Raw genomic sequence first — 19,131 nt, 5'->3', positions numbered from 1 at the left:
AAGTGCAGTGCTGATGTAACACATTTTAGGGGAAAAAGGTGTACTGAAAATTTTTGCTCTGAATATCGGACTGCCACTCACCTCACCTGCATCATGAAACCGTAATTTACCATTTTTAAGGTAACTCAGTTTGAATTATTTGTTAGAGAAAATAAATCTGTTGGGGACATTAGACTTTGCATATTCAAAGATAACAAATGCTAGAAATTTTTTTGGCAGTGGTCTTTTCAGCATGAAAAATTTCTAGCTCATTTTCTTGGGCTCGTCAAAGAAGCTGGTGTAACCGCTTTCATGTGAATGAAGGAAAATCAACTGAGTAATGTCGCGAAGAATAAACTTGACTCAAGGAATAAAGAGTGTGTGCATAAAACACCTTTTAACAATAAACTACGTGGAATTTCTTCTGAAGCCTGCTCTGTCCTGGGAATTCAGTAATTCGGCAGTATCTGAAGAGCCAAAATTTCTGTAGGAATCCTGGTATGCATACATGACTTGGGAAAGCTGACCGTGCAGCGTCTACAAACTGTGTAGCTGTACGTTCAAGGTGTGTTGCTGTGAGGTTCCCGGTGTACCTTCAGTTGCACTCACTCTGCCGCAGTCGAATGCAGTGAGCCAGCTGCATGCCTCAGGTCGTTACCATTTTTGTTGTAGCTGTCCTCGGGGACCTCATTGCTCTAGTTTCTTTACAAATGTGTAGCAATAAGATGATTTCAACATGAATGCTCGATGAATAGGACCTGTTTTTCTCACTACTCGTTCTAAAGAGAAGAAATGATTCCTCTTCCACTGGTTTAAAATGTCAGTCAGCTAGGAATTTGGGTATATGTAATGTTCAATAAAGCTGAGCATGGAAAACAAATTACAGGCAAGAGCCATTCATACTTTTGCAGTAGTTAAAACAAGAGTGGCAATATCAACTTTTTGTTCCCGAATGTGCCTTAGGAATGCTATTAAATCTCACATTTTGATGCATTCTTTGTGTGGTGACTGGTGCCATTTCTTTCTTTCTAAGTCCGTGTAAGTAACATAACGATGCAGAAAATATTTCTCATCCTTTATCTCCTAGCCATACTTTGTTCAACTGAAAGCTATCTTTGGTTTGTAGGTAACACGGGGGTAGGGAATGTCTTGTTTGGTTTGCAAATAGCAAGTATTTAAAGCTAAATTAAAGTTATGAGTCACCCTTTATCTGAAGCTTTTTTCATGTGAAAAATTTTTACAATTAAAGCAGTCATTTTTTTTACCTCCTCTGTTGCTCTGCCTGTGGATTCTGGATGAGAGATCCGAGGTCAATGTTGCAGCTGGCACGTACTGTGTGCCTGAAGCGTGTTGTCCCGTCTTGGTGACGCTGGAGCACGCTCGGGTAGCTGCAGGATCACCTTTGTCTGTACAGCTGCCACTCAGAACCTTTTACATCGGTGCGAGGTCTACGTTCTAACACATCCGTAAGTACTGAAATCAGAAGATTTCATCTGGGAGACTTGTTTCTTTTGCTTTTCATGTGTTCTGTCATTATGCAGCCTTAAGAATTTTATAAGATGCCCTAGCATTTAGTAATGCATTATCTGCTTCAGCCAACTTCAGTTTCTGCTTGATGGTTTTATAGACCCTAGGTTTATAGTTGCACGAACAATGCAACAACGCGTTCTTGAAACAGGGCTTTGTTCTCTTCTCCCACTTGATTTTTTTTTTCTTTCCTTTTTTTCTTAATTCTAACCAAGCTGTCCTCGTGTATGACTTTCTTTCCAAACCTAAACAGGCAACGGTTGTAGCTTGGTATTTAAAAAGAAATGCTGCTGTTCCTTTAACCATTTCCAAAATGCTACTCCTATACTTTTGGGACAGGAGCCAACACTCAATTTTTGCTGTACAGCATGCAGCCCATGAGAGGCAGTCCTTGTTCTTAAGGAGGTCTCTGGGGGAAATGCCGAAATGAGCAGTTGCACCAGTTGTGCTCTGGTAAGTTAGGTAGAGCTAGAAATAGCACGTTGTGTTCGCCACATGTTTCATTGTGTCTAGCGTCCTGGGGTTGCACTGAGGTGCAAGATTGTACACGGATGCAGCAGAACAACACATGTATCAAAAAGCATATCTCATAAAACATATGTAAAACACTAAGCAATCTCGTAAGGGTGTCTTGAAAAACGAGATTTGTTTAGCGTTACTAAAGCTATGTTCATGTGCTACTTTGCTCAGGATGGGGCATCTAAAAACAGGGTTTGAGGGTTATTAGGGTGGCCTCTCTGACATGGGGTGAACACCTCCAGAGTGCCCCAGAGCACTACTTCAGCTACTGAAGGGAAGAGCTCTCGTGGCAGAAAATGATCTCTGCAGTCGAACCTCAGCCATCCTTAATTCTGCTCACCCCTAGCCCAAATCTCTCTCGAGCACTCTTAACATGTGAGGATGGAGCTGTTTAAAACAAGATGGCACATGTCTGCCTACCAAGTGCCAAGTATTCAAAAGTGGCATCGGAATAAGATCTTCTCAGAGCCGCAGCACTTCTGTGCACTTGTCTGCTGCACACCACAGGCTGGACGTCTGCACACTTCAGACTTGGTTGTTGATTTGTAATCCAGCGCAAACGCCTTCAGCTTTCCCCTGTCACATGAAGGTGTACTTGCGAGAGAGTTGCTCTTCCCCCGTGGAGGTTACCAGATCCTGCCACTGCTGAAGTCAGCTGCGAATCTCACACGGATTTATATTAAGCTGATATGAATCAGTGAATTTCATTCTCCTTCTCTTTAATAAGGGGAGATCAGAGACTCCTGCGGTTAATCACCCCGAGTGCTAACGGTTCAACCGAATTAGTTTACACAGGTTTCCTATGGGAGTGTGCTAGACGTTAGAGCTAGCCTGCTTCCACTGAAGTCCCTGGCAAACACTTTAACGGCATTTGAGTGCAAGAATTTCCAGATTAACCCAGTTGCAAACTGTGCTTCTCCCTGGGCTTTCTTCCTTCCTGAGCGCGATTGGGTTGTGTGCTCTGAGGCAGCAGGAGAATAGGAATGGGTTGCCAACGTGGATGGACAGACCCTAGGACACCGTAGGGCTCTGGCAAGGGTCTGGATGTGGTAGGAGTGCCGGCTGGAGGAAGTAAACCCGAGGTATGGTGAGCAAAACTCACATGGAGAGGAAGAGGAACACCACCGCTGCCACCGCCGCTGCACGTTGACTCGTACTTGCTCCCCAGATTAAATAGCTGTGTGTAGGCTCAATGGATATATCTTTGGAGACCGAGGAGATGAGTATGTACATAACAAAGGGGAAGGCCCATCATTCACTGAAATTTAATTGAGGTCACATTGGCTTGGAGCCACAGGGTAACACACCCACATTCCCCTGTCTGCCGTACACCTGGATGACTCACGTTTCGTCTGCCCTTCGCTCCCGCCGTGATTTACCGGGGGACGTTTTCATTACTGCTGAGGGCATTGCAACCAAGTGCAGAAGTCGTCTCTGCGGCATGGAAGTGGGTGGTGGTGGTGTTCTGCAGCCTTGCTCTCCACCCTGGCTGCATATACGTATCTGTTAGTCTCCTTTTCACCTTTAGGTGCTTATCTGTGAGCCCTCAAGGCTAGAACCTTAATGGTGTGAAAGACGGGAGGGGAAAAAGTGGCTTGTGTTTTATTTATGTTTATTCTATATTTAGAGCATGTATGCCCAGAGTTTTATAGCAGACGAGTGGCCTTAGTAGCTGCTCACAAGAGGTATTAGGCAGCTGGACCTTTTCCCTTCGGTGATGCTTTCCGGACTCTTGGAGCTGTGACTCCTTTTGTAACTTAATGGTGATTTTCACGTGGACCTGGTCAGCTCGGGGTCAGCCTTATGACATGCTTATTAACAAGAAGTTTTAGGGAACACACCAAGCTCCTTTCACTCTGAAGCTTGGGTGAGCAGAAGGGTAATCGTGCTGCTATCACTGCAGCCATCTTGCCGCAACTCTGAAAAGTTTTGCATGGTTTTGCTTTGGGTACAGCGCGGTTGTTTATCAAGCACAAGCTAAGGCTTGCTTAAATCTTGCCATTCAAGTTCTCCGCTATTAAACTTTCAGACTTTATTCAACAAAATGATACAGCTTCCCTGTATCGGTTGGCTGAAGACCCTTAATTTTAGAAAGAGATATCCCGCAGTTATTCAGAATGATTTCCCCCGCTGCCACAGCAGTTAGAAATGGTCTGATGGGCAACGTTGCACCACCAGCACGCAGGGGTTTATTTAGTGGGAGCCTCCTCGATGGTGTTCAATGTTTGTGCATGTCCTGGCGTCGATGCCTTCATGGTTGGCAGGAGCGGAGTGTCGGGTCTGCTTTGTCCTCCCACCCCTAGAAAGGCGTGGGAAGGCTATCTGATTCTGCTGGCCTGGGGAAGCGGGCTTGCAGTTGCCACGTGGAAAAACTTGCCTCCCCGGGCTTTTGCCACTGGCCTCCCTGAGTCCGCCATGTGCTTCCTGCCATGTAGAAATACTGCAGAGAGGGCTTTGCTCACACGTGCGAAAAACTGTTTCTCGAGGTTCCTGCGTGAGTTGGATTTGCACATCGGGCCTCTGGGAGGGCACCACAGCGTCAGCGCCACTTGATGTCCAGACCTCAGCTGGTGTCTTCCGGGATGAGGGATCTCCTGGGGGCTTAGCGCCCATCATCGTTATGTTCCTTTTTTCTGATAAAAATGAATATTGTACGTTAATATGTTGATAAACTACTAGGGCAACATTGACGGTGATTACTGAAGCATGTTGGAATTTACTTTCTAAGCTCTGGACGAGGTTTTATTCTGTGTTTAGGCTCCAAACATACTGAGTCAATAATGCTGTTGGCTACTCACGGAGGCTACCCAAAGGGATGTGTTTGTCTTTGCACTGGGATGTACTAGGTTTGGCTGTCCTTTCTCAGTTCCCACATCACACTATTTCAGCAATAGGCTCCCCTGCCTGACAAGGGCTGGCTGAATTTGTTGGCCGTGCAACAGATTATTATTTGTGTTTCAAAATATCAAAACTCTTTCCAGTGGAAAGCAAAATATTTCACTGCTTTCAGCCTTCCTGCCTCCCCAGTAACTGTTCGTGCTCTCTTCAGCCTTAGAGAATATTATAATGCTGCTGTCACTTGTACAAGATGTTTGACTACCTTCGTTCTGTAAACACTTTCTAACCAGCATTTGCTTTGACAAAGTTCCCATGTTCACAATGTAGAACTTACTGGCAAGGCTTCACATGCAAAGAGACCAACCTGTTGTGGTTGGGGCAACTGGGTTTCCTTTACCTCTGCTGTGGAGGAGCAGAGGAGCACAGGGCAGAGCGGTGGCCAGTTTAGTCTGGCCACTGGTATTCCGCCTCCGCACTGGCCATAAACGTAACTGTAAGGCACAAGTAGCCCTCTGATGGGCACCTCTGGGGTGATCCCACCTCGCTCTCCCTGGAAAACTCCCTTCCGAGCCCTAATGATTACAGGTTTGTTCAAGCTCAGAAGCTTGAGGATCACAGATGCCTTTCCAACCTGTGTTTATTTTATGCTGTGGCCCTGCAGATTCCACTTACTCAATAAATATTGATCCTCTTTGGTGCCTTCCTGAGCTTCTGGCTTCAAAGAGACCTTATGGCAAGGAGTTCCACGGTTAATTAACTACTAGCCTAAAAATAGAGGTGGGGGGAGAGGAGAAGATTTCCTTTCTGTAGTTTCCGAGGCTGCTGCCTTCCAGATTCCTGCCGTTTCCTCTTTCCTACATACTGCAGAGAAGAGAAGGATCTAACCTCCTGCTCTAAATCAGCCTTGATTTTGTTGTTTACTGCCAAAGGCTGGAAAGATTCAATTTTGGTTGTATTTTTTAATGCATTTGGGAAGAGAAAGTAAATATGAGCTTTTTACATATGTGCATTTTTACATATGGATGAGTTCATCTAGTCTACTATACACTGGAAGAATGCCAGGACAATTTAGCACAATACGATATTTCAATCAATATTTAAAAGATGTTTTGGCTTACTGTTTTTTTAATCACCGGAACACCTGAGAAGCTCTTGCTCATCTATGTTTTTTGTTTAAGGATGGGTGTTTCTTCACATTTTATTTAAAACAGAAAAAAACCTACTTTTCAGAATTTTCTTTGGATTCATGAATCTTAGCAAGATGTAACACTGTTGGTTAAAACATTTTCTGCCTCATGTATCCAAACATCCACATGGTTAGGAATTACTCATTATTTATTTGTACACATTTATTACTAAGGCATTGTTAATAATTGTTGGGTTTGCATATTTGCTATTGTTACATGGAAAGGGAAACTGACCACAGCAGTGTTTATTGGTCCAAATCTAACCTTTCAGAGATTAGCTCCAGCTTTTTCTCTTTGATTACACTTTCAAAGCCCTTTTCCTGCATGTCTTTCCCTGTTGCTGTGTCTCAGGTTTTGAAGAGCAAGTGTCAAAAAACCAGTGTCCCTTTGTACTGGGTACTGAAATTCATTCCAAGTGAGAGAATTTGCTTTCTAAGAAGTGATCAAGGTGTATCTTAGCTGTCTGGGAATCCGACTACTTCATTAGCAAACCAAATTCAGATGGTTACAGGTAAATCCCCTTGGTGAGATGAGGTTAAGGTTTATGCTGATTTGGGGCTACGCAAATGAACCGCATAGGCAAATCCAAAGCATTATAAAAATAGGTAGCACTTTGAAAAAGTTTAAGATCTGAATCTTCAGGGTCCAAAACTGGAAGCCGTGTGTGAACGAGGCAAAGGAGGGGGGGAGGGAGGCAGGGGGAGGGGAGGTATGGGAGAATAGGGAGCAGAGGAACGATTTAAGTATTGCCCAAACCACTGGGTAAGTCAGAGGTTTTCTCTGACGGGCTTCTCCCAGCATTTTATTTTGTGCTAAACATAAGGTGCCAGAGTTTACATTTAATAACTCTGCCCAAGTTAGTCATTTAAATAAATATTGACTGCCCGTGAATGCATCACACTAGGGAGCACAGCAGCACAAGACAGAAAAGAAATCTCTTCCTCTGCAGATGTACATTGTATATAAATCTTGATATATGAATTTCCTCCAGCCCAGGGAAGTCACTCTGCAGATTTTTCAGTCTTTCACTGCCTGCTGCTTTGCACTGCCTGGCTACTGGGAGCGAGGTGACAGCAGAAAGGCAAACCTCCCAGGACAAATGCAGTGACGCTGCACGGGTGCCGGTGTCTCTCTTTTCCCAGGCAGGACTAACAGCGAGCACTCGGCAAGATGCTTGTGGCTGGAGGCACGCAGGACTCTGGGTGCACTCCACTGCTGTCTGCACGGCTCTGGAGACAGGGATGTGAAAACAGGAGAGAGGTTGGTAGGAGGAAAATTTGCAGACAGCCAAAATGGCTCAGCAATGCTGGAGGGAATAATAGTGACAACCGTTCTGATTTCCTCCCCCTTCATATATAAATGAATCAAAACCAGAGCTGTTTTGAGTTGGAGCCGATGATAATTCTTTGAAGTACACTAGGTCTGCTGTTGTTCCAGCTCTCTCTTTCTTTCTTTCCTTTCTTTCTTTCTTTTCTTCCTTCCTTTTCTTCCTTCCTTCCTTCCGTTCTTTCTTCTATCTCTTCCTCTCTCTCTTCCTCTCTTTCTCTCTCTCCCCTCCACCCACCCGTGCCTTGCAATGACAGCCTTTAACCTTAGCAGTTTAGTGCAAGGGAATTTGCAACTGTGCTGTGGAACCAAGCTAAGAGCTTTGTTTGGGAGACGGAGCTCTCACTTCATGGCTGGGTGCTGTTCGTGAAGATCCAGCCCTTGGAGTCCCGTGGCTTAAGTGAAATGACAAAACATGTTGCTGGACAGAGAGATTGAGATGAAAGGCTCAAAAACATGACAAAAGGAATCAGAATCTCCATGTCTATTGGATGCAATGAAAAAGCAAGCCACACATCACCATTCAGGCCCCTGTAGGGCTTCATCTTATTTCCTTTGTTGCAATGAAGAAAACGTATAACATGGACAGGATTTTCAACTTGGGGTGTGTGTGAAAGCTCAATTTTTTCTCCAAATTCAAATTACATAAAAGTTCACTAGGTTCCCAGCACTCCGGATCCTCATTATTTAGTATGCACAAACAAATTCTCAGGTGATGAGGATTCACAGCAGCAGCAGGCGGGAGAGACTGGAGAATGCAAATAAAGATGTGCCCACCTTGTGATTCTTGAGGGTGACAGAAGGAGTGAGTCCAAATGAGCATTGGGTCCTATGTCAGGAAGAGGCAGTGGTGAGCTTTTCTTTCTTTAAAATGAAGGACTGTGTAGAAAACTCCAGGCAGGTTTTTTTGTTTGTTTGTTCTTTTGGTTTGGGTTTGGTGTTGTGTTTTTTTTTTCCCCCCATACTCTGTTGCAGATGTCTGTGTTTTTATTTATTTATAGGCATTTCTATGGCACTCATCACCATAGTATCTGAGCAAATCTTCTTTCCTTTCTTGTATCATGTAATTAAATCTATACAAAATACATATGTTCTTGGCAGAGAAAAAAAAAAAGTTAAGCTCTGCTTTTGGAAGGGATTTGTACCCTGCAATTAAACACTGCTTTTGCAATGCTGTATCTTTCCACGTACACGTGAGTGGGCAAACATAGAGTCTTGCTAAGGCTGTATGCTCACACAGCCGTTATCCTGGTGTGCAGGGCCGTGGCACCTGACTCGCAGCCCAGTGCGTGGGTGGCAGGGGTAGCAGCGGGGAAGCGGGCACTTTTGGGATGGGTGGTTTTGACACCCAACTGGGGACCCTGAGGCATGCTTCTGCCTTCCTCGCTCATCCAGGCACCACCTGCATAACTAGAGTTGGCTGAAAGGGCACTAACACACACACACTCTAACGCTAAATGGGGAAGTACAGAGTCCCCATGAGATTCTTTTCGAGAGGATAGTTTGCTATTTTCATTATGTTTGTGTGGCCAGAGCTCCTGGAAAGGCCAGCAGATCCCTTCAGCCAAGGGTTTGCAGGAGGAGAAGCAGCAAGCACTGCAGGGAGGCTGGAGCTTTCTGAGGAGCCAGCAGCACGAGCTGGGACTGGTCACCTCCCCTCTGTGTGTGACCCGTGTCCCATTCTCTGAAGGACGGTGACTGTGTCCTTCTCCTCTGTGGAGTATTTCACAGTGAAATGTGCTGGTATCTGCTACAATGGTTGTGGGTGTCCTGCAGAGCTGGTCTGAAGGACTGTGAGGACAAGCTGATGACGGGTCAAGCACAGATTTGCACTGGAAGTTGGAACAAAGGTCTACCAGTCACACCAGTCAGCTCTGTCCCAGTGGGAATCTGAATTCAACAGGGCTCAGGCTAGTACAGATGCCTTCCACAGCACCAGGTGAACGAAACTTTGCTTTCGTATAAACACACAAACAGATCTGAGCAGGTTGTGTACCAGCTAAGGTGACAGTCCTGCAGATGCTCCCTGGCTCAGATGGGCGACCAGCGCAGTGGTGCCTAGCATGGCAGTACTGGGGGGCCATATTCATGCTCAGATGAACAGGGGATGGTGTTTAGAAATAAAAGCTGGCTCTTGGAGACTGCCTCCCTTCAGCAGGGAAGTCATCCTCCCACCCAGGGCTGACCGGTGACCAGCCGCTGGTATACCTCTTAGGTAGGAATTTGGAGGATGTGCAGTGGTCTGAGTCCCATGGCAGCGCCAGCTGCAGCCAACGTTACACATTTCCGTTAGAGGAAATAAATCTGCCCTTTCCTTTTTGAGAGCAGTTTGTTTCTCCCGTTCAGAAAGAAACGATAGCTGCACTGCTTTGATGCTTGAAGATCACCTCGTAAAGAGCCCTGGATCCTCAGAGGCAGAGTAATCAGCCACCCTCATAACTGCGCATTTTGCACATATCTCATAGCATCGCATCCTCAGTCTCCAGGACACCCAACAGCATTAGTCACTTGTGAAAACCTTTGGCTGTGTTTGTGTTCCTCCTCGCGTTCTGTTTTTGGCAAGCACATATGTAACCCAGGGTTTGTTTGTCACCCCTCAGGTACTGCTCACATGTTTTATTACCCGACTGAATCAGGCCCTACAGAGAGACAGCTGTCCCTGGTTTCTAAAGGCCACGTGAGCAGAATTTGGCTCGTCTGAAGCTCCAGCAACAAACAAGAAAGAGTTATTGCCTTTCTCGTAGGTGGGAAAACCCGTATGCTGATTTTCAGGAGTGAATAACCACAATACTAATTGAATACTGAGAATAACCATGTTTCCAGATGTTTGAGTTGTTGGGTTGTGTGTTGTTGGGTTTTTTCCTTTCCTTTTAATGCTAGTGTTTTATAGAAGGCAAACAAGATGAAGTATTGCTGCTAGAACATGAAAGAAGGCATTAATACGAGGTACCACTTTCTGGTATTTGGAGGCTGGATGAAAGCCTTTTAGCAAGCATTAACAGGTCAGGCAGCATTCACATCTGTCTAGCTTAGAAATATTGAGATGTTCCAGAAGCTCAAGTGGGTTTTAGAGTAGGTGCAGACTTCACCCTAAAAGTCTCTTGCTGCTGACAGGGGAAGGTAATACAACCGGAGCGCAAAGGAGGATCTGGTGGAGCAGGTCGCAGCTAGGCTGCAGAGGCTCGGCAGCCCCAGAGCAGCAGCAGCAGCAGCAGATGGGCTCGTCGAGCCGTGATTAATTGTTTTCTAGTGCCACCGTGAGGGCTGCCGGCTCCGCAAAACGCCGGGACACGCCGGAGGGCAGCGAGAGCCGAGAGCGCAAGGCCGGCGCTGGGGCTGGGGCTGAGGCTGGCCTCGGGGGGCTGCGGGCACTCGGGGAGCTTCTGGTCAGAGCCAGATCCCTCACCACCCGCGCCCGAGCCACGGCCACCGAGACGTGGGGGAAGCCAACCGGCCATGGGTGCCGCTGCTCTGGTGTCCCTGGGGACAGGCCCTGCCAAGGTGGACGCCGGGGGGTTTGCTCCATTTGTCCAGCCGCAACTCCCAGTGGGATGACCCGCTGCCCGACGTGAACTCCGGTGGCCAAGCCGAAGCATTTTATGCTTTCCCTTTGCCAAGGCAGGCGCGGTCAGCCACAGCCGACCACAGCCTGTTTTTGTGAGGGGGGGAGCTTTGTCAGGAGTTCAGGCTGGGAGCATCGGTTTAGGTCAGAATTGATCTGAGTAAATTAATCAACTCATGGAGCTGGCTGCATGGTGCAGCTGGTGCTGGAGGAAATCTCTGAGCAATCCCGCAGAGCTGCACCTTCCAGCTTTAGAAACCTACGAAAGAAGATCAAGACAGCAGTAGGCTTCCTACATAAGCCAACGCCATGCCATAGTTCTTGGCTTTTAGCTGTACGTTTCACTGATAGATAAAAACGGAGATTCTGCAATGATGCACATCACAATTAACACAATCCTCCATGAGAATGCATTCAGGTTTGTTCGTTTGTATCTTATTTAAACATCACTTGGAGGATGAAATAAAAGCTTTCATCTTACCCTCCAAAGCTGGTCAAAACAAGTGACGGGCTTATAGTCATTCAGGGATATCTGGTGTATACAAGTATGTCCAATGATGTTTTGGGAGGAAGTTTGGAGTAAGTTAAAAACAGGTTAAGGCACTAGTTTGGGACTCCGGAGACCTGGCGTCAATTCCCAGCTCTGCCACAGACTCCCAGTGTGACCTGAGGCAAGCTATTTCCCTCCCAAAACACTTTCATAGTCAGAGAAGGCAAAATCCTACTTCATGTGAGTTTTGCCTTTGACTTCATGGAGCCAGCTCCCACCCACGCATTTCAGAGCTTAAAAATTAAATACAAGCTTAAGCACCTTGCTGAATTAGTGCCAGAACTTCCCTGCGTTTCAGCTTCCTACACCTAGAAGAGGAACAAAGATCACTTCCCTATTCCCACTCGCTTTGCATGCTTAGGCTGAAGTCTGTTTGGCGTAGGGCTGTGAGTAATGACTGGGACCGTGCTTTACGCGCTGGCCTGTTCCCCTGATAAACTGCGGAGAACCAGACTTGTCGGAGGCCTCACGTTTGGCTGCCTTCGTTTGCACTTGTACCTTACCAGCCTCTTCTCACTGAGAGGGGCTTTCTCCACCGCCAGCAGATACCTGGGAATTAATCATCCGCAGCCCACGTTAATAGAGAAAAATCAGTGTCTCTGCTTAGACAAATGGTTAGGTTTCTAGTAAGGGGCTCCCTGACCTGTAAAGCCCCTTCATTTTTTCATAGAGTGGTCTGTTGTGACAGTATACAGCTAAGTTTATATAACTGGCACCTCAGAGCCCTCCCCTAAACAGGATATTCCTGTTGGCGAAGGACCGCGCATTTGCTTAAACCAACAGTTGTAGGTTTCAGCAACCCTTGACAGGTACAAACAAGGAACCGCTCTGATAGCTGAGGGGAGGAGGGATTACTACGCTTAACAAGAAATAGACTTTGGCATTTACCTGCATATCGCGGATACGCTCTACAAGGTAAACAAATACGGCATAAAAGCATATTTGGCTATTCAAATGACCTGATTGTTCCTATTATGATGATGTCTCCCGGCATGTATTTAGTAACACGCTAATTGACTTTGCATGCATCAGGAAGAAAACTTTTCACTATCTGTTTCAGGATGGTTTCTGACGACATTTTCTTTCAAGTTTTATTTATTTATTTATTTCAGGGGACTGTTTGAAGTTAAAATAGATCTTGTCTCTTGCTGACACGCCAGGCTGCTTGTGCCAGGTCTGATGTTTACCGGGGCACAGGCAGTACAGCCAGGCCTCCGCAGGCTGCTGTGAGCAGCGCCGGATCGAAGTCAGGCATTTGCAGGTGCCTCCTCGGGGTCCGGGTCTAGGTCCAGGTCCGGGTCCTCCTCTCGCCCGGACGGTTGATGCGCCGGTGGCGGCTCAGCTCGGCCAGGCGTACAGCCGTGACTTCTGAGCTGCCTCCACTTACAACCTGAATATGCAAAGCAGTAACCAAAGACAGCCTCGGTGAGACTCAGGTTATTTAAGTACATATGCATGGCTCCAACCTGACGGTTACAGCCAACATTAAGCTGACGAGCATGACCGAGGCCCTCCAGGACATTTAGCGAACTACTCACCCTCCACATGAGGTTTTTGATTTCAGCATTAAATGTGTCAAGCAGTTTGTTTAGCTCTTCTGAAGAGGAAGTTAAAAAGTCCACAGGGGAAGCAGAAAGCAAACAGGCCATTCAATCCAGCAGCCCTCCATGCTAGGGACGTGCATTAGAACAGCACAAGAGATTTTTAGACATCTGACTGATAAAATGGTTATTAATGCTTCTCTAGTTATGAGAATAAATTTGTTATGGTCATATGGCAACAGTTGGCAGGCTGAATCATAACCAGCAAGATAACACTTGTGGTAAAATAACCTTTGCCCCTACATTAGAGCTAAGTGGGTAAAATGAATCTAATCAGTCAATTTATTTTACCCTTATTGCATCTAGAAAACTTCTGGGAACTCGCACAAAATTTCCCCATGTACTAGTTGTTTAATGTGGTTTGAGGGTTCTCTTCATGGAGAAAGTCAGACAGGTAGATGATGTGCAAAGGTGTAAAAAGCACAGTGTTTGTTGACTGTGGGGTAATAGAGACGCAGGGCCACGCTTCTGCTCCTGCCGAGCTGCCGTATCCAGTACCCAGCCAGCCGTGACTGGGACCACTGCAGAGCGGCACGAAAAGGAAAACAGCAAACAGCCTTCGTGTTCACGTCCTTGGCAAATTGCGATGTGAGCTACCTCGCGGAGGTGCACGGCTTGACATTTCATCAGCCGGTACTCAGGCACGCATGCAACTCCCTTCCCCCGCAGACGACAGCATTTTAAACGTAATCATTCTAGCAAAGCCTGGTGACGTGGTAGTTCACAGGCACCCCACAACAAACGAACGGATGTCAGAGGCGCATGAACTGAAAACTCTCTTTGAGATAGTACTTGTCGGGGGGTCAAACTCAGTTTCAGGCCCAGCGTACTCTGATGAGCATGCAAAAAATTCAGCCCTGGTTTATAGGACTTGGGGATGTGATGATAGCTTGCTTTTTAGAAACAGACCAGAGGGCTTGCAGCCTCTGGAGGCATAACCCATCTTTATCCATAATCACAGGTGCTTCTTAGAAGCGGAGAGGCTCCAGGTACCTGCCAAAATGAGCCCCGATGCCCCAGGCTGTCCTCTGGGCTGAAGCAGTGCCAGAACACCAGGAGGGACCAAGCAGAGACCCCACGCTGCTGCTACCTCTCCTGCCGCACCACCGCGGGTCTGGAAGCATGTTTAACGTAAAGGAAAACGCATTTAGAAAGAAAGCAGGGGGAAAAAAGTACGGGGGAAGGAGTTAAAAGCCCATCGGTATCTAAGAATGGTCCTCTGAAGCCTTCTGAAGTCACCGCAGCCAGCAGCCCCGTTTTAAAAGATGCAGTACAGGGGCATTTTTGGAAGTGCAGCCCCAACTGTTTAAGTGGCAAGAGCTGTGCATGGTCAGTGGGGCCTTGATTTTGTCTGGGCTTGAAGGCACTGCCATCATATAAATAATCACCGAACATTTCAAAGCCTTTGAAAACATTTCGTTTAATTTAACATTTTAATGCTAGGAATGGGCTAGGGTTTAGGTGTGGTGGTTTCACATATTTTTGGAACCTGTTTATCCATCTTTTATTAAGACTCTGAGAAGGCAGCTCAAAATACTTCGGTGACTCCAGTGATGCTGTAATTTCTGCTTCTTTGTTTTCCGAATATGATTAAGTTAGATTCCTGTCTCCATCTCAAGCTGCTTCCTGGAGAGACACTTAGAGGCCAGCATCACAAGGCTTGCTTCGGTTTGATTTCAGATCAATGGCTGAGCTGGTGAGCAAAGACGTGAAAACCTATTTTATACCTGGCATATCTTAGACTTACCCTAACAAACTACCTTCCAGCTAAATTTTGTATTTTGTCTTCTTTTATTTAAGATGACAAGTGAATAATTGTTAATAAAGTGTATCCTCTCCTTTCACAAACTGACATACTCTAACAGTGGAAAATTAGCTGTGGAAACGTGACTCCGACTGGCAAACTTTCAGACCCCACCTCATCACAAGGGCAGGGTTTTTCAAAATGTCTTTGGCCATGGTTGCCCCATCTGACACAGCTTGAAGGACTTTAGCATTAAGATACTTGGTTTTTTCCTGCCCTGCTGCTTCTTCCAAAACAAAACGCAAGTGACAGCAGCCCAGCTTTGTTGGCCATCTTGGTATCCACAAAACCACGTGCTTTGAAGGGATGTTGCAGTCACCATGTCTCTGACCAGCTGTTGATAATATGGACCAGTATGCACAGTGGCAGGCTTGTTAGTAAAGCATAAGGAGTAACTTCATGCGCTGTGCAACACAAGGAAAGTTGAAGGAAAATTTTGGGCATATGAAGAACCAGAATTTAGATCTGGAAAATCTTCCTCTATTAAGTAATTTTTTTGCCAATATTAGCATAGAACATGAGTATCCAGGCATTCATCAACCATGGAGCCCACGCTACTGCCCACATCACAGATCTGGCCCCGTTTGTGGCTTCATGACTAGTTATGGACACAAACCACCAAGCAGGTATTTAAGAGCTTTAGCTGTCCTGTGCCTCATTGTTTTACAATGTTATCCCAGGTCAGCTGCTGCATGGATACAGTCTCTTATGCCATACACATCACAAGCTGGTTTTCATAAGGTGGTAAATGGCCTTCAGGTGTCACTGTGGATGTCTTTGAACAAAATACTGCACACAGGGTATTACCGACTCACAGGAACTTTTCCTCCTGTCTGAGGCAGGCTATGTACAAAACTGAGATTCTTGAAAGCCAAGTTTAAGTACTGCCCTGCTATGAACCAGGACCTTTGATTCCCTAAGACCTTTGGTTCCCTGCCTACCCATAGGTTTGCCAGTACAGGCTCTTTTTTTTTTTTTTTTTTTGCAAATTGCATCCAATACGCTAAAGGGACAAGGCAGCTTGCAGAACTCATAACTGCGGGTTGCCACATCTTGGCTGGTGGGATACTAGTGGATCCAGTGGAGAGTATTCTGAACAAGACCTGGCATTTGCAAATGTAGGATGAAGTAGAATGCGTTTCCAATTCCCTCCACAAAATACAGGGTTTCTCTCCCTACACGAGCCACCATAATGAGACTAGACAGGCAGATGGTCTAAATACCTTTGCACTGCGTCTTTATTTTTCAATTTCCCATCCCTGGGACATAGGCAGGCCCAAGCAGAAGGATCTCCTTTTCTACACCGCTCTTTGGAGCAACAAAATGAGGCCGTGACCACAGCATCCTGTGCATCTTTGTGTCCCTCCCTCATTTGCTCCAAAAAGCGATAAATGAGTTAACACCCTGTGAGAAGGAGCCCTCAGCACTGCACAGCGGAGATCCTTCTTCACTGAGATGAACAGGACAGTTTTCAGCTCATCAGGACAGTGCAGATTAACTTCTGCATGGTCTTCCCTCTGTTGACTTTCTTTCCTCCCACCCGCTTGGCTCTTCCTCGTCCCTACAGCAGACAGGCATTTAACTTTTTCATTTGGAGTGAGAGCTGCAAGCTTGGGGAAGAGAACACTACCACCTTCAGAGAGTTGGTGGTAGAGCATTTGGAAATGCACATGAGCTGTCTCCAAGCCTGACTGCAAGAGCTGAAATCAGAACACCCCAGGCTGCTGCTAATTCTCCTTCTGAGACAGGGTGTCTTTAGTTAGCCCCATGCCAGCCATAGCAGATCTCTCGTGATTATTCTATCTTTGTGTTCAAATACACTATCAGATATAATTTAGGGATTTTTTAAAAAAAACTGGTTTTTTTATTTGCTTGCCTGTAAATGCATGAATTCAGTTTGAAGGATCTGGGCTTTCCACAGGATATTTAGAGCCAGTCATTAAAAAAGCCTAAGTTAAAATAGTCCAGCAGCAGTCACACCTCAGCAAAGTCAGATTCCTCTTTGCAGAACTCGGTTTTCAACGTGAACTGTCATGTTCTGTCCAGCTATTTGTACTTGTTTACAGTGGTAAACTCTTGCCTGCACGGCGGTGCTTTTGCACCAGGAGGTGCTGGTCCATCGTGTTCCCTGCAAGAAAGGCACCCTGACTTTGTGGAGTATCATTTTACGCACTTTTTATTAGAGCTAACACTACAAAGAAAAGAGAGATAGATAATGTTACGTCCCTTCAGATGCTGGCAGCATCTAATGATCCAACCCACGTGCAGCGTGTTGTGCCGACCCTGTCCGTGGAAGGGTTATCCCGTTTTGGTCATTTGAGACGTTGCAATATTTTCTTACAAGAAAACAACTCTATTCATCATTCCTACTGTCAAACGAAGACGATGTTCAAATGAGATCTTCTCGCTGCACTTTTAGATAAAGGCAAGGCCATGCAGGTGGTGTAATTGCCGGTGCCGAGTGGAAGCTCCCCGCAGGCCCCCCCGTCGCGGCGAGCTGGGGGGCTGTCCTGCGGCACAGTGGAGCCCGAAGGCCACGCTGGACCTGCAGCCCCACGCAGCCCAGCGCAGGCCTGTGCCTCCTCCGGTTCGCTGTTGCGTGGATCACTGATGCCTTGGTGTACAGTGGCCTCCTGGTCAGTGGTACAGGAGGTACCACTAAAACCTCTTATTGCGTTGAGGCTGCTGGGGCAGTGACTCTGGAGAAGCCTCAGCCTCGGCCACTGCCTGTCACAATTACACAAGGGAATTAATGAGGAGAAAGCATCCGAATTTTGTTTTCTCTTGCTGGCTTAGCTAAAACACAGCCTCAGTGACAAGAGAGCTGCTAAGCTGGCGCGTCTGCTCTGGAGGCAACCAGAGTCACAGGGGGGTTACCTCACCTCCTGGTCAGGCAACCTCCACCCGGTTTGAAGGCAAAATGCCTTCACCAGAGCGTGGTAACCTGCGGATGGGGTACCAACGGGCGCAGGAGGGCACCCCGCAGCTGCCCTCGAAGCAGCAACCCAGCTAGAAACGTGGCTGTTTCAGTGCACGCCGTGCTATTCCAGGAACAGGGACCTGCCAGCCAAGAAAGGATGTACTGTAAGCATCGCCCAGTGATCCAAAAGCACTTCTAGAAAAGAGCTGTTAGGCTAATGTATAATATGCCCTAGAGCAGAGGTCTTGCACCAAATTACCACCTCGTGCCTGCTGCTGCAGAGATTTCTGTCGGAAAACCACAGAAGGGCTATTAATCAAAGTAAATCGGTGTTAGTCCGCTGGCTGCAGTGGAGCGGCTCCAGCGTGCTCTCGGTGCTGCGGAGCCGCGTGCCAGGAGGGGCGGCCTATTTTGGATGCTGCTGTGTGTGCATAATTGGACACGCCTGATCCGGGCAGCCTCGCCAGGACCCTGGTGAGGTTTGCAAATGCGTTTGGCAAAAAGCATGCCAGGAAGAGCTGCTGCGCCTAAACGTCCTGGAAGTTTCACCTCTGCTGGGAAATCCTCCTCTGGCGAGTGAAACAGCCACCCGGCCAGCCACAGTCAGAGCACGGTGGGTGGCAAAGATCAGCAAATCTCATGCTTGCTTCTTAAGAGATGCTTCAAGAAGATCAAGCAAAAAAAATTCCCAAATCCCATGCCATTCTAATCAACAGCTTTTATATTTTGGTGCAAGGAATAAATGTCCATCAACCTAGAGATAATTTTAGGTGCAGAAAGATGACTTCAGTTTCTCAGCTCCTGGACAAGACAGGATACTTCTCATTACTGGCATGACTAGCTGAGATTCAGGAGAAAGACATCTAAGAACATATTGCCTTCCAGCTTCCTACCCCTGCTTGTTCTAGGAAGGCAAAAAACAACTGTGCAGCAGCGACTTATCCTTGTCATTTCTCCCTTAAGGGTAAGCTAGTTGTTCTTATTGCTTTGCTCCAAACGGAATGATGGGAAGACTCACAGCTTGTAAGAATGAAAAATGTCATCACAGATTCCTGTTCCCAACAGAGTCTCTGCTTTTATGCAGTTATCTTTCTATTTATCCAGAGCAGACCCCAAACACAAACGCCCCTGCCCCCCTCTTAAAACAACTGAAACACTTTATACTCCTCTCTTGGAAATGTACAGGACACATCAGAGTTGAAAGAGAAATTTTTCTCTCCAGACCATAGCCAAACTAAAACCAAAGAGTCAGCGTGGAAGCCCTGCTTAGAATATTTGGGTTTGTATTGCCAGATTTACGAGGAGGTTTGTGCTCCAC

This window comes from Calonectris borealis, chromosome Z (genome assembly GCF_964195595.1).
Source record: "Calonectris borealis chromosome Z, bCalBor7.hap1.2, whole genome shotgun sequence".
NCBI lineage: Eukaryota > Metazoa > Chordata > Aves > Procellariiformes > Procellariidae > Calonectris > Calonectris borealis.
The sequence above is the reverse complement of the archived record's forward strand: the minus strand, read 5'-3'. Positions refer to the sequence as shown.